At 43.7% G+C, this 13,565-nt stretch overlaps 1 protein-coding gene across 1 annotated transcript in view; it reads right to left on the bottom strand.

Moving 5' to 3' along the window:
- Nucleotides 1-1,761: 1,761 nt before the first annotated feature.
- PRKCSH (PRKCSH beta subunit of glucosidase II) overlaps nt 1,762-13,565 on the bottom strand; it is a 124,243-nt gene continuing 112,439 nt past the window's right edge. Inside the window, exon 18 of the mRNA XM_082622129.1 lies at nt 1,762-1,778. The gene's annotated coding sequence lies outside the window, so the exon portion shown is untranslated. The remainder of the gene's footprint in view (nt 1,779-13,565) is intronic.

The raw sequence follows: 13,565 nt of genomic DNA, 5'->3' as shown, positions 1-13,565 counted from the left end.
GGACTACTTTAAGGAGAGCCCCAATCCCATACTCCTGTTCCTAAAAGCTTTAGGAATTCTCAAAACTGCCATCTCTGGTTGGCTGAAAATAGAACTGAGTCCTGGTGGGGTCAACAATGCAACAAAGGGCAGCACAGCTCACAGCACGAGCTCCCCAGCACCCAGCAGCCCACAGCACCGGCCCCCATCAGAGAGCACAGCAGGTGAGCAAGTCAGAGCAAGAGAAGACAGACCCGTGGTGGGGTGGTCAGGTCCGGACGTGCTGCTCATGGTGCCAACTGTTGTGGTCACCTGCAGAGGTAGGGTTCCCTTGTTGAGATTGATGCTGATGTGCACACACATGCACACATACCAAAAGGGTAGGAAAAGGCTTAAAACTCACACAATTGAGGTCTCAAGAAAGGGCAGGGCTGGCCTCTCAAGCAGCTCAGAAACGGCTTCAGAAAACAAAGAGAGGAGCCTGGCCTGGGTGTTCACTGTGGTTGAGGAGTGAGGCTAGGGCAAGTGTTCTGCACACAGGGGCCTGTGCACGTGGAATCTCCTGCTCTAAGGGAGAGACCACCCAGGCTTTCTCATCAGCTTGTCCAGGTGGGGGCACGAGAGGAAGAGGGCAGGGTGAGGCTTAAGCTGTGAGCTGTCAAACATCCAAAAATGGGGAGTCCAGTCCACACTGCCACTGCAGGGGGCCGGGGTTCAATCCCTGGTCCGGGAACTAGGATCCCACAAGCCACGCAGCCAAAAACAGAAAAAAATGGGGAGTCTGCTCATTACAAGCACAAACGTGTAAGAAGAAAATGCATTTGCAATTGCTTGTTTTTATATAAAGAAACACTTACAAGAAGCTCAAGAAATGATCAACACAGGTCAAATTGGGGTGGCTGAAGCAAGAGCACTAGAGGCGACCAGGATATGCTGGTGGGGAATCTTCTTAAGTTAGATTCTTATCTTACAGAGTTTTTTTAACCTTAACATGCATTATTAAAATAAACAGTACGTAATTTATTACCTACTTGACTATCTGTTAGCCTGTATTTTTAACTTACTTTTGCTTTTTAAAATTCATTAATTTTAACTTTTCTTCATAGGAAACCATTCTAAGATATAGTCCTTTAAACCTTAATGGTTATAAAAGCTTAAGCCATAAAAAAATGAAAATTTTCAAATCTCTTCCTAACTAAACAAGAGGCTATTTTAAGCCACCTTAAACCCTTTCTGGAACAAGGTTGGGTATAAACAGTGAATTTTAAAAATGAAAAAAAAATCATAGGAGGCATCAGAGTTTGTCCTTATATATCAAACTGGAGGGTATTTGGGGGAATGGGTTGCATATTATAATGCACTAAAGGTTTGGGCCTAATCCCATAAACATAGCATGGTTCTCAAAGGTTTAAGTAAGCTTTGAGTAGTTTACCTCCCATCAATTAAAATGGAAATTCATTTGGCTTGGCAATAGTATAGCCTTTTTTTTTTTTTGTGGTACGCGGGCTTCTCACTGCTGTGGCCTCTCCCGTTGCGGAGCACAGGCTCCGGATGCGCAGACTCAGCGGCCATGGCTCACGGACCCAGCCGCTCCGCGGCATGTGGGATCTTCCCAAACCGGGGCACGAACCCGTGTCCCCTGCATCGGCAGGCGGACTCTCAACCACTGCGCCACCAGGGAAGCCCCTGTATAGCCTTTTACATATCAAATTTCTCAGGGATATGCACATAGAAAACCTAATTTAAAAATTGAAAATGTACCTGAAAATTTAAATTTACGCATCTCACATCTTGAGGTTCTCTGCCCTAAAAGGAGCAAATATTCTATTTGTCTCCAGAACTTTCTCGTCCAACTCACATTGTATCTTCCAGTCAACTTACATTCTCAAAGCCCAAGAAATTAAAAGTCTCACACACTCCCACAGGAAATAAAATTACAAACTGCTAAGGGAAATCAGTTACAGGGCCCTAATAATCAACAGATAAAGGAATCAAGGGAAAGAATCACAAATATTCGAATCAGCTGAAATAAGCAGCCTGCGCCCCACTGTTCAGAAGCAAAAGCTACATTCTGAAAGTGAAACACCTTCCCAAGCTTTGGGCTCCAGACTCTCCTGGTTGAGATAGAACCGCCAGGCCAGGTCAGTCCCTGGAGAAGGAGGGTGGGGACACCAGAGCAGCCACAAGAATAAACTCTGGGAGCTCTGCCTGCCCTCCTGTGCCTGGGGAATAATGGAAAAAGCTCCCTCCCCCAGGCTTCCATTCTCACAATGAGGAAACTCTCACCCAAATTCAACTAAAGGTTCTGACCCAGAGAACTCCCAAATTCAAGACCCTTTATCAGAAGACAGAATGCGTGACCTTCACAGATTTTCTCAATGGGCACAAATTACTTGGATCATGCCTAAGCTGTGGATGCAAAACTCCAACCTACATCTAGAAACAGGCACAAAGGAACTACAGTTACGGCCTCAAAAAGGGCATCACTCCACCCTGCCACCCCCATTGCAGGTGCATCCCCAGCTTTCCAGGGTTGGAGCTTCTCTCAGTAGAAAGGGCTCCTTCTCAGGTGGGTGTGAGCAGGTAAGCATCTGCAGGGGGAGGCTTTCAGGAAGAACCAAATGGCCTTCAAGTCCTTCCCTTTGCAGCCTCAAGGCGGGGGCTTCTCTTAGAGACACTGACCTCAAACTCTGCTCCCAGCTAAGTTTCTCTGGACCAACATTGATATTTTAAAAGTGACGAACCCACTCTTTGCAGAATCCAGTAAAGTCACTCAAAAGCAGTGTTTATGTGTAAAGGAGGGAAGAAAATTGCAAGGCTAGTTCAACGAGAAAACTCACAAATATCTATTCCCTTCAGAAATGAATATAACAGTTAATTATTATTTCCACAGCAAGAAACTGCTTGGAAAACAATCACATTTGAACACTTCTAAGTGTTGCAAGTCTAAGACCTGATATTCCACTTGAAACGCCCCCAAAATAAGGACAGACTGTAACCAAGCAGGACCCTATGGGGCCTTCCGGAACAGAACTCCTCCCCCCACCCCCGGCCATGTCCTCCACCTGCCTCCTGTCTGTAGAAAAACTTTAGCCTCCTAGGCCTTCCCAGAGTTCCAAAGAATAAATTTAATCAGAGAAGTGAGAAAATGCAGAAAAAAAGGACAACAGTCAAGCAATATAAAATAATAATAGTTTAGCCATTAAAGTCAAGAACCTTTAGTTCCTCCTCAAGGGCTATAGATAATATTCTCAGCCATGTCCTTTGAGCTGTTCTGCAGATACTGAAATCCTCACCAGGTGGAAGATGTTAACTGTATGCTGCCCACCAGCACCTAGATCCCAGAACAGCTGGAAACAGAAGGCTGATGATGCTGACTCCCAATTACCTCACTGCCAACCAATCAGAAGAATTTGCACAAGCTGATCATACACCCCACAACACCCTCTCCCTCACCCCATCTTTAAAAATCTTTCCCTGAAAGCCTTTGGGGAGTTCAGGACTTTTAAGCACTAGCTACCTGGACTCCTTACTTGGTGCCCTGCAATAAATGCTGCACTTTCCTTCACCACATCCCAGTGTCAGTAGATTGGCTTTATTATGTGTGGGCGAGTGGACCCAAGTTTGGCTCCTAACAAGACCTCAGAATATTTATACATGCTCCCAGGGGAGTGAAAAAAAGGGAAACAAGAAATAAATGGAACAAACGTAATGTAATAATACTGAAATACATTATTTCATTTTTTAGAGACTCACTTCTTTGTAAATATTTTATACTGTCTTTCAAGATCTATTAATTAAATGCATTTTATATATTGAAAAACTGAGGCTCAAATAAGTGAATAAATTTTTCAAGGTGACAAACACAGAGGGGGGTAGGGCTGACAAGTGAGAACACCTAGGAAAGTTTCCAAAGACGTACCTCTGCCCCAAAGACTTCCCATAGGATATAGGAATCCAGGAAAGATCCAGGGGGAGAGACAAAAGGATTTCATATAAAGTAGTTCCAGCTGGTAATTCTCTGATTTCCTTTCATGTAAAATATCCACAAACAAAAAATAAATCTTTTAAAAAGAGCCATCCGGGGCTTCCCTGGTGGCGCAGTGGTTGAGAGTCCACCTGCCGATGCAGGGGACACAGGTTCGTGCCCTGGTCCGGGAGGATCCCACGTGCCACGGAGCAGCTGAGCCCGTTAGCCATGGCCGCTGAGCCTGCGCGTCCGGAGCCTGTGCTCCGCAACGGGAGAGGCCACAGCAGTGAGAGGCCCGCGTACCGCAAAAAAAAAAAAACAAAAACAAAAACAAAAACAAAAACAAACAAACAAAAAAACACAGCCATCCATCGGCTGCGGAGAATAAACAATTAAAATATTGGGTCCGTTTGAAATGCACCACGGAGAACGAACAGCTGATAATGATGCTGTGAATTCGAGAGGGCAAGTGGGCCTTGGGAAGGTGGAAAGGATCTGAAAGTTTAGGGATTTACTGCCAGTCCTAGGAAGAGCTAGGCTGGGGGGACAGTGTCATGGATTTGAGGTCCTGCTTCCTAAAATTTTAAAAAATTCGAAAGAGAATGGGTGCTGCCTGGGAAGAAAACAGGGACTGGGGACACCACAGACCACAGCTCCTCCCAAGCACGAACCCCGGAAACCGAGTCACGACTGTCCCCTGATGACCCTCCCCAAGGTCACCACACAATCTGGGGGACTCGGGGGGCTGCGGGCACAGAGCTGCCCAGGAGCCGAAGTCGCGGCGCGAAGCGACGGGACAGGACTCCCGGGGTCCCGGCTGCCGGCCCCGACCCCACTAGCAAGACGAAGGGGACTGAGGTCCGAGAGGCACCCCCGGCCCACGCGAGTTCGCAGACTCGAGTTGACTGCAGGGAGGCCAGCGTCCCGCCACGGCAGGTTCCGACTCAATCCCCCCTCCCCGTCCTGGGACACATGGCCCCGCACACTCACCATTTCCCCACTTCTGGGGTCCCCGGCGTCCTCCCTTCGTCTCCCGCGGCCCAGGCAGGTCAAGGCGCAACAGACGGTCCAGCAGAGGCACCTGAGGCGGTTAAGTGCCGGTAAGCCGCGATCCCCGGCGCATCCACAAGGCGTAGAGATGTCCACGCCCAGCCGAGCGTCGCCTCACCCACCTGCCCTTGACGAGCCCCCTAGAGGACTGTTCGCAAGGACCCCCTCTCACCACCACCACCCCGCCCCCAGAGTTAACAGCAGGTGGAGATCACGTGGCCAAGCAGACCCGGATTCCGCTCTGACCCTCCAAGGATCTTTGCTTTCAACCAAATCCTGCTTCGGACCTGAATGGGGCACAGGTGTAAGCAGGTTACTCAAAGCTGTTTCTAGATGGACCGACCCCTTGAGGAGCAAGCCCAGAGCAAGTGGGTTGCCAGGGCCAGGCCAGACTGGAGCAGGAGGATCTCCTCTCACCAGTCACAAGCTATGAGACATGTTCATTAAATTCTTAGATGTATGAGGGGTTTTTTGTTTTTTTGTTTTTTGCGGTACGCGGGCCTCTCACTGCTGTGGCCTCTCCCGTTGCGGAGCACAGGCTCCGGACGCGCAGGCTCAGCGGCCATGACTCACGGGCCCAGCTGCTCCGCGGCATGTGAGATCTTCCCGGACCAGGGCACGAACCCGTGTCCCCTGCATCAGCAGGCAGACTCTCAACCACTGTGCCACCAGGGAAGCCCTAGATGTATGTTTTACATTATTTTTTCAGTGTGTTCTTAAAGCACTTTGAGATGTAAACAACTGTAATAGCCGTACAACAAAATTCCTGTTTTCACTGATAAAAGAAAATAAATTATAAATGTCATATATGTCCCACATTATTATAATTGTTATAAATGTCCCATATTAAATTATAAATGTTCCACATCACATAAATGTGGGATGTACCCAGAAACTATTAATATGCTTAAGAGATTGGATTGCAAACTCTTAATGCATTTAGCCATTTATTTGAAAGGCTTTGTTAAGATGCAACACATACTATACAATGGACCACTTTAAAATGTACAATGGACCACTTTAACATGTACAGTGCTGTGGTTTTCAGTATATTCATCACTATGGTCAATTTTATTTTATTTATTTTATTTTATTTTATTTTTGGCCACCACTGCACGGCATGCGAGATGTTAGTTCCCCAACCAGGGGAGGAACCCGTGCCCCCTGCAGTGGAAATGTGGAGTCTTAACCACTGGACCACCAGGGAAGTCCCTGTCGTCAATTTTAGAACATTTCCATCATCTCAAAAAGAAACCCCTCTACCCTTTAGCTATCAGTATCTTCCCATTTTCCTCCTTCAGGCCCCAGGCAGTCACTAATCTACTTTTTGTCTCTATAGATTTCAGTATTCACTGACTTCATATGAATGGAATTATGTAATATGTGGACTTTGTTGTTGACTTCATTTACTTAGCATAATTTTTTCAAGGGATATCCAGGTATCAATACTTCCTTTGTTTTTATGGCTGAATAATATTGCATTATATAGGCATATCACATTTTCTTTATTCATCTGTTAATGGACATTTGGATTGTTACTACCTTTTGACTATTATGAAAAATGTTGCTATAAGCATTTGTAAAAAAATTAATAAAAAATTAATAAACATTTATTTGTTTAAATAAAACTTATTTAATAAAAAAATTAATTAAATAGAGTCAGGAGAGCAGAAGGGGGAGCTCCCACACCCTGCAATCATAGCAGAGCCCAAGAGGAAGAAGAAAGACTCCATTCTTGGCAAAGATTCAGTCAATGAAACACCGTAGACTGTTTACTATAACCCTCCCAAAGTCCTTTTCCCTTCTGTAAAAGCATTCTCCTTCCCTTGCTCTGGGGAGACTTGCACACAGCTTGCGGTGGTTGCACACCCTGAATTGCAGTTCTCTGCTGATCCTGAATAAACCCATCTTTGCTGGAGAAATAGCTGACAGTCTGTTTCCAATCAGTGCTGTCATGTACAAGTTTTTGGGTAAACATATGCTTTTATTTCACTTGGGCATATGCCTGGGAGTGGAATTGATGGGTCATGTGGTAATTCTAGGTTTAAGTTTTGAGAAAATGCCAGACTGTTTTCCAAAGTGGCTGCATCATTTTGTATTCCCACCAGCAGTGTATGAGGGTTCCAATTTCTCCATATCCTCAAGTACACTTATTCTTTCACTTTTGATTCTAGCCATTCTAGTGGGTGTGAAGTTGTGTCTTACGGGGTTTTTTTTAAACTGTTATAATTAATATATAACATTATATTAGTTTCAGCTGTACAACATGATGCTCCCACATTTGTATATATTTCAATATGATCACCACAATAAGTCTAGTTAACCTCTCTTACCACACATAGTTACAAAAAATAATTTATCTTGCAATGAGGACTTTAAAGCTCCACTCTTTTAGCAACTTTCAAATCTACAGTACAGTATTTATTGACTACATTTGCCATGCTGTACATAACATTCCCATGACTTATTTTATAAATGGAAATTTGTATCTTTTGACCCCCTTCGTGCATTTCACCTAACCCCCACCCTCGTTGTGGTTTTGACTTGCATTTTCGTAATGTGTAATCGTGTTCAGAAATCTTCATATGTTCTTGACCATTAGTATATCTTCCTTGGAAAAATGTCTGTTCAAGTGTTTTGACACTTTTTAAAATATTTATTTATTTGGCTGCACCAGATCTTAGTTGTGGCATGCAGGATCTTTTAGTTGTGGCATGCGGAATCTTTAGTTGTGGCATGCAGAATCTTTAGTTGTGGCATGCGGAATCTTTAGTTGCATCATGCAAACTCTTAGTTGCGGCATGTGGGATCTAGTTCCCTGACTAGGGAACGAACTAGGGATCGAACCCTGGCCGCCTGCACTGGGAGTGTGGAGTCTTAGCAACTGGACTACCAGGGAAGTCCCAAGTGTTTTGCCACTTTTAAACTGGGTTGTCTGGCTTTCTATTATTGATTTATAGGAGTTCTTTATTTACTCTTGATGCAAGTCCCTTATCAGATATATTATTTTCAAATTTTTATTCCATTCTGTGAGTAGTGTTTTCACTCTCTTGCTTTAAAACTTTATACTTTTAATTGTGATGACATACACATACCATAAAATTTACATCTTAACTATTGTTAAGTGTACAGTTCAGCAGTGTGAAGTACATTGACTATGGGAAACCAATCCCAGAGCTGTTTTCATCATGCAAAACTGAAACTCTATACCCAATTAAACAGCAACCCTCCATTCACACCCTCCTCCAGCCCCTGAAACCATGTGGAATAGACTTCCTTTCTTTTTTTTAAATATTTATTTATTTTTGGCTACATCGGGTCTTAGTTGCAGCACACGGGATATTTCATTGCAGCCTGTAGGCTCTTCATTGCCATTCACAGGCTTCTCTTTAGTTGTGGTGCATGGGCTTAGTTGGCATGTGGGATCTTAGTTCCCCGACCAGGGATCAAACCCATGTCTCCTGCATTGGAAGGTGGATTCTCAACCACTGGGTCACCAGGGAAGTCCCTCCCCATGGACTTTTCTTGGGCCATTTGTTGAAAATCAATTGACCATAAATGTAGGGGATCATTTCTAAACTCTCAGTTCTGTCCCATTGATCCATATGTCTAAACTTATGCCAGTACCACACTGTCCTGGTTATTGTAGCTTTGTAGTACTTTTTAAAACGTACTACAGTTAACTTGTTCCTGTTCTAGATCCCATTCATCTTCTCTGAAAACCAGTGGCTCTCCTCTTCCCTAATACTCTATCCAATTGGGACCCTGCTCTTCCATCTTACATAACTCTTCCCACTCTGTTCTTCCATCCCCCACACCCCAGGACCCCGCTATTCCTCCTCTGGAGCCCTAGCCTTTGTCTCTTTGGAAACCTACTCTCTGCTTCAACATTCTGCCTCCTCACTCTTATTTCCAGGATCTCCTTTACCCCCAGGATGCTTGGTCTCCTCTTCCTGAACCGATTCCTCTTCTGTGGGCAGAACTCTACCCTATGTTCATCTCCTTGCAGTGTTCCTTATTTTCACAGAGCCTTCACTGGGATGGGCATGACAAGTACTGGCCCCAGGTGTGCATAGCTCACAAACATCTATGGGGAGGCCTTTGCCTCAACTCCTACTTCCTTTCTCTTACCTGTCACCTGGTATCCTGGGGCTAACTCAGGGATAGCCATGAGAGTTTAGGAGAGGGGACCTTTTACCAGGGAAAGGAAAGGGGCTAAAAAGATCAGATGGATGCTCTTCTCACAAAAGACAGTACACATACGAGTTTTTACTGAATTGAGCAGGTCATTTGTAACACAAATTTTCAGCAGCACCTCAAAATCTGTGCTTTACCACCTCCTCGGGGGGTTGTATCCTTCAAGCAGAGTGGGAATCACTTATTAAGCTACTGTCTCTCAGCTTCAATCTCATCCCTACAGATTTTTGTGTGTGTTGCTGGAACTGGGTCTCAGCAAACCATGTTTCTGCCTTGGTGCAGGCTCCCTCTTAGAGGCTACCAACAGGGGGGTGATAGAGAGCCTGAAAGGCTGTAGGGGGGAGAAGGGACTTGATTCTTCCAGTTTCTGGTCAAACCAGCTTCTTCACCCTGGCAAAGGCATGTCCTCCTAGCATCAGCTGCTAACTCCAGCTGGTAGTTTTCTCATCACTCGCAGAACCCGCCTCGTTGAGGCTCCTCAGAGAAACAATCACCAGTCAAGCTGCACCCCTCTCTCCCTCTCTTAGGATTCTGTGTTCCAACCCCACAGGACCCATCTTCCACGTTTCTAAAATTGAAACTATATATAGATAGACAGATATAAGATACTACTACTATACTATACTTAAGATTGGTAACCAACAAAGACCTACTGTATAGCGCAGGGAACTCTACTCAATTTTTTGTGATAGCCTATATGAGAAAAGGATCTAAAAAAGAATGGATATATGTATATGTATAACTGAATAACTTTGCTGTACACCTGAAACTAACACAATATTGTAAATCAACTATACTCCAATAAAACTAAAATTTTCTTTTAAACTGGCCAATAATTTTTATATCAAATCCCTTTTTTTTTGCTGCATTGGGTCTTCGTTGTAGTGCATGGGTTTCTCATTGCAGTTGCTCTCTTGTTGCAGAGCATAGGCTCTAGGCACACGGACTTCAGTAGTTGCAGCACTCGGGCTCAGTAGTTGTGGTGCACGGGCTTAGTTGCTCCATGGCATATGGGATCTTCCCAGACCAGGGATCAAACCTGTGTCCCCTGCATTGGCAGGAAGATTCTTAACCACTGCGCCACCAGGGAAGTCTAAATCCTCCTTATTAATATACCGAAGATGGCTTGTCTCTTCTGACTGGACTGTAGATGCTATAACACCTTCCTCAGATAAACAACAAGGTCCTACTATATAGCACAGGGAAATATATTCAATATCCTGTGATAAACCACAATGGAAGAGAATATGAAAAAGAATGTGTGTGTGTATGTGTATGTGTGTGTGTGTGTGTGTGTATATATATATATATATATATATATATATATATATATATAGCTGAATCACTTTGCTGTACACCAGAAATTAACACAACATTGTAAATCAACTATATTTGAATAAAATAATTTTTTTTTTACAAAGCCCATCCTCCAACTCCCTTAAGTCTAGACATTTTTTGCCAGCCAAGGGAGTTTGAATTCAGACAGACCTCACCTCTACTGGACCAGTCTCTTGATGGGGTCTTTGATCCCTTGTGTTGGCCAGTTCTGTCTCTGAGAGACATCTTCCCTTTTTACTGTGGCCTCTGCCTTTCTTCCCTTTGGGCTGTGACAGTAGCCCATTGCCCAGTTTTAGGAACCTGGCCCTTGAACTGTAGGGAGCAAAGCAAACCTTACCCACTAATTGTTGTGTAAGTCTGTTCTAAGCTGTTTGGGAGATGCTTGGAGGACAGGTGCAAGGCGCTGGTCTCTCTTGAGCCTAACTCAGCTCTCAGGTAGGAAAAGCAGCAGGCACTGCTCGTAAAGCTGCACAGCAGACTAGAGACCCACAAATATCTGGGGCAAGAGATTATGGAGTTTAGACATACCATAGACTGCCCAAATTCTGGAGGAGACGCTGGCTTGAGATTCTTTGAGATATTGGGACATTCAAAGCAGCTGTGTAGGGAATTCCTTGGCCGTCCAGTAGTTAGGACTCCCGCGCTTCCACGGCAGGGGGCCCGGGTTCGATCCCCGGTCCTGGTCGCGGAACTAAGATCCCGCAAGCCGAGTGACAGGCCAAAGGAAAAGAGAAAAGCAGCTGTGTAGAAAGTTATGTCAGGGATGATGGTGGAGAAGGAAGCACCAGGTACCTGATTCCCCACATAGACAACAATTGTACTGCCACAAACTCTTTGAAGTTAACTCTTTTGAAACGATGGAGTCTTATTTGAATTCGTGGCTTCCATGGGAAATCTTGGCTACTCCACTGCAGCCATTTCAGTCAATTTCAGCCTTTAGTGCAAGAGTGACTACCCATCCCCCACTACTCAGCCCATGGCAGACAGCTTTGGAGACAGTGGCACCTATGCCAGGTGTGGCTTGCTAGACCCAGGGTGGGACAAAAAGACCTTGTCCTCCAATTATCTGGGTTCTATGTTCTGATGGCTGATTACTGCTTTTGATCACTGAGGTGCAGACACTGAGTCTAGCTAGCATTGTTTCAACCCCTACCAGCCGAAGTGGCTTCCAGGAGATTTTAAGGAACAGTATCTTTTTTGTTTGTTTCTTTCTTTCTTTTTCCCTTTTTCAACTTTTTGATTTAAGGATTACAATACTCACAGGCAACCAGATATATGGCCGAATTTAGAAAGTGACTGCAGATGCCCAAGGAAAAATTAAGAGGTACAAACTATTATGTATAAAATATACTACAAGGTGGGAGTTTCCTGGTGGCCTAGTGGTTAGGATTCCGGGCTTTCACTGCTATGGCCCAGGTTCAATCCCTGGTTGGGGAACTGAGATCCCTCAAGCCATGCAGCAAGCCAAAAAATAATAATAAATAAATAAAATAAAATATACTACAAAGACACATTGTACAACAGAGGGGACATAGCCAATATTTTATAATAACTAGAAATGGAATATAACCTTTAAAAAATGTGAATCACTATACTGTACACCCGTAACTTACATAATGTTGAACATCAACTATACTTTAATTTTAAAATATTTTTTTAAATTTAAGTGAGCCAATGGAATCCAAAATTTAAAACAGAATACCATTAACAATTGTAACAAAGAAGATTAAATATTTAGGTGTAAATCTAACAAAACATGTACAGGATATGTATCCTGAAAATTACAAAATGCTGATGAAATCAAAGATCTAAATAAATGAAGAGACATACCATGTCCATGGATTAGAAGACTCAACATAGTAAACATGACAATTCTCCCCTTGACAGATAAGTTTAAAGTAATTTCTATCAAAATTCCAGCAAGATTTTGCATAGACATAGTCAAACTTGTTCTAAGATTTATATGGAATGGCATAGGTAACAGAATAGCTGAAAACAATTTTGGAAAAAGTATAAAATGGAAGGGATCACTCTGCCCAATGTTGAGGCTTACTGTACAGCTACAGAAATCAAGATATGGTGGTACTGGTAAAAGGATAGATACCTAAAACAATGGAGTAGAATAGGGAACCCAGAAATAGACCCACAAAAATATGCCCAACTGATTTTTTTTTAAGACACAAAAACAGTCAATGGAGAAAGAATAGACTTTTCAACAAATAATGCTGGAGCAACTGGACATTTATGGGAGGGAGAGGGAAGAAGCATTATCTAAATCTTTCACTTCGTACCAAAATTAACTCAAATTATGGACGAAATGAAAATGTAATGCATAAAACCATAACACTTTTAGGGAAAAAAGGAGAAAATCTAATCTTTGGGACTTAGGACTAGTGAAGAGTTCTTAAACTTGATACCAAAAATAAGATCCATAAAAGGAAAAACCAGTAAATTGGACTTCATCAAATGTATAAAATTGTTTGCTCTGCAAGACAGGCTGGCAAGAAGATGAAAAGACAAGCTGCAGACTGGGAGGAAATGTTTGCAAAACACATATCTGCAAATGACTCTTATCTAGAATATATAAAGAACTCTCAAAACTCAACTATTTTTATTTTTTATAAATTTTATTTATTTATTTATTTGGCTGCATTGGGTCTTCATTGCTGCTCACGGGCTTTCTCTAGTTGCTGCGAGCAGGGGCTACTCTTCTTTGCGGTGCGCGGGCTTCTCATTGCAGTGGTTTCTCTTGTTGCAGAGCACGGGCTCTAGGCGTGCGGGCTTCAGTAGTTGTGACACGCGGGCTCAGTAGTTGTGGTTTGTGGGCTCTAGAGCGCAGGCTCAGTAGTTGTGGCGTACGGGTTCAGTTGCTCCACGGCACGTGGGATCTTCTTGGACCAGGGCTTGAACTTGTGTCCCCTGCATTGGCAGGCAGATTCTTAACCACTGCGCCACCAGGGAAGTCCCTCAAAACTCAACTATTTAAAAATAAAAAAAGAAGAAGAAGAAGACCCCAATTAGAAAATGGGCA

This window comes from Mesoplodon mirus, assembly GCF_964341445.2.
Source record: "Mesoplodon mirus genome assembly, chromosome: 5".
In the NCBI taxonomy this organism is placed as follows: Eukaryota; Metazoa; Chordata; class Mammalia; order Artiodactyla; family Ziphiidae; genus Mesoplodon; species Mesoplodon mirus.
Note: the sequence above shows the minus strand (reverse complement) of the source record. Positions and strands in the feature narration are given on the sequence as shown.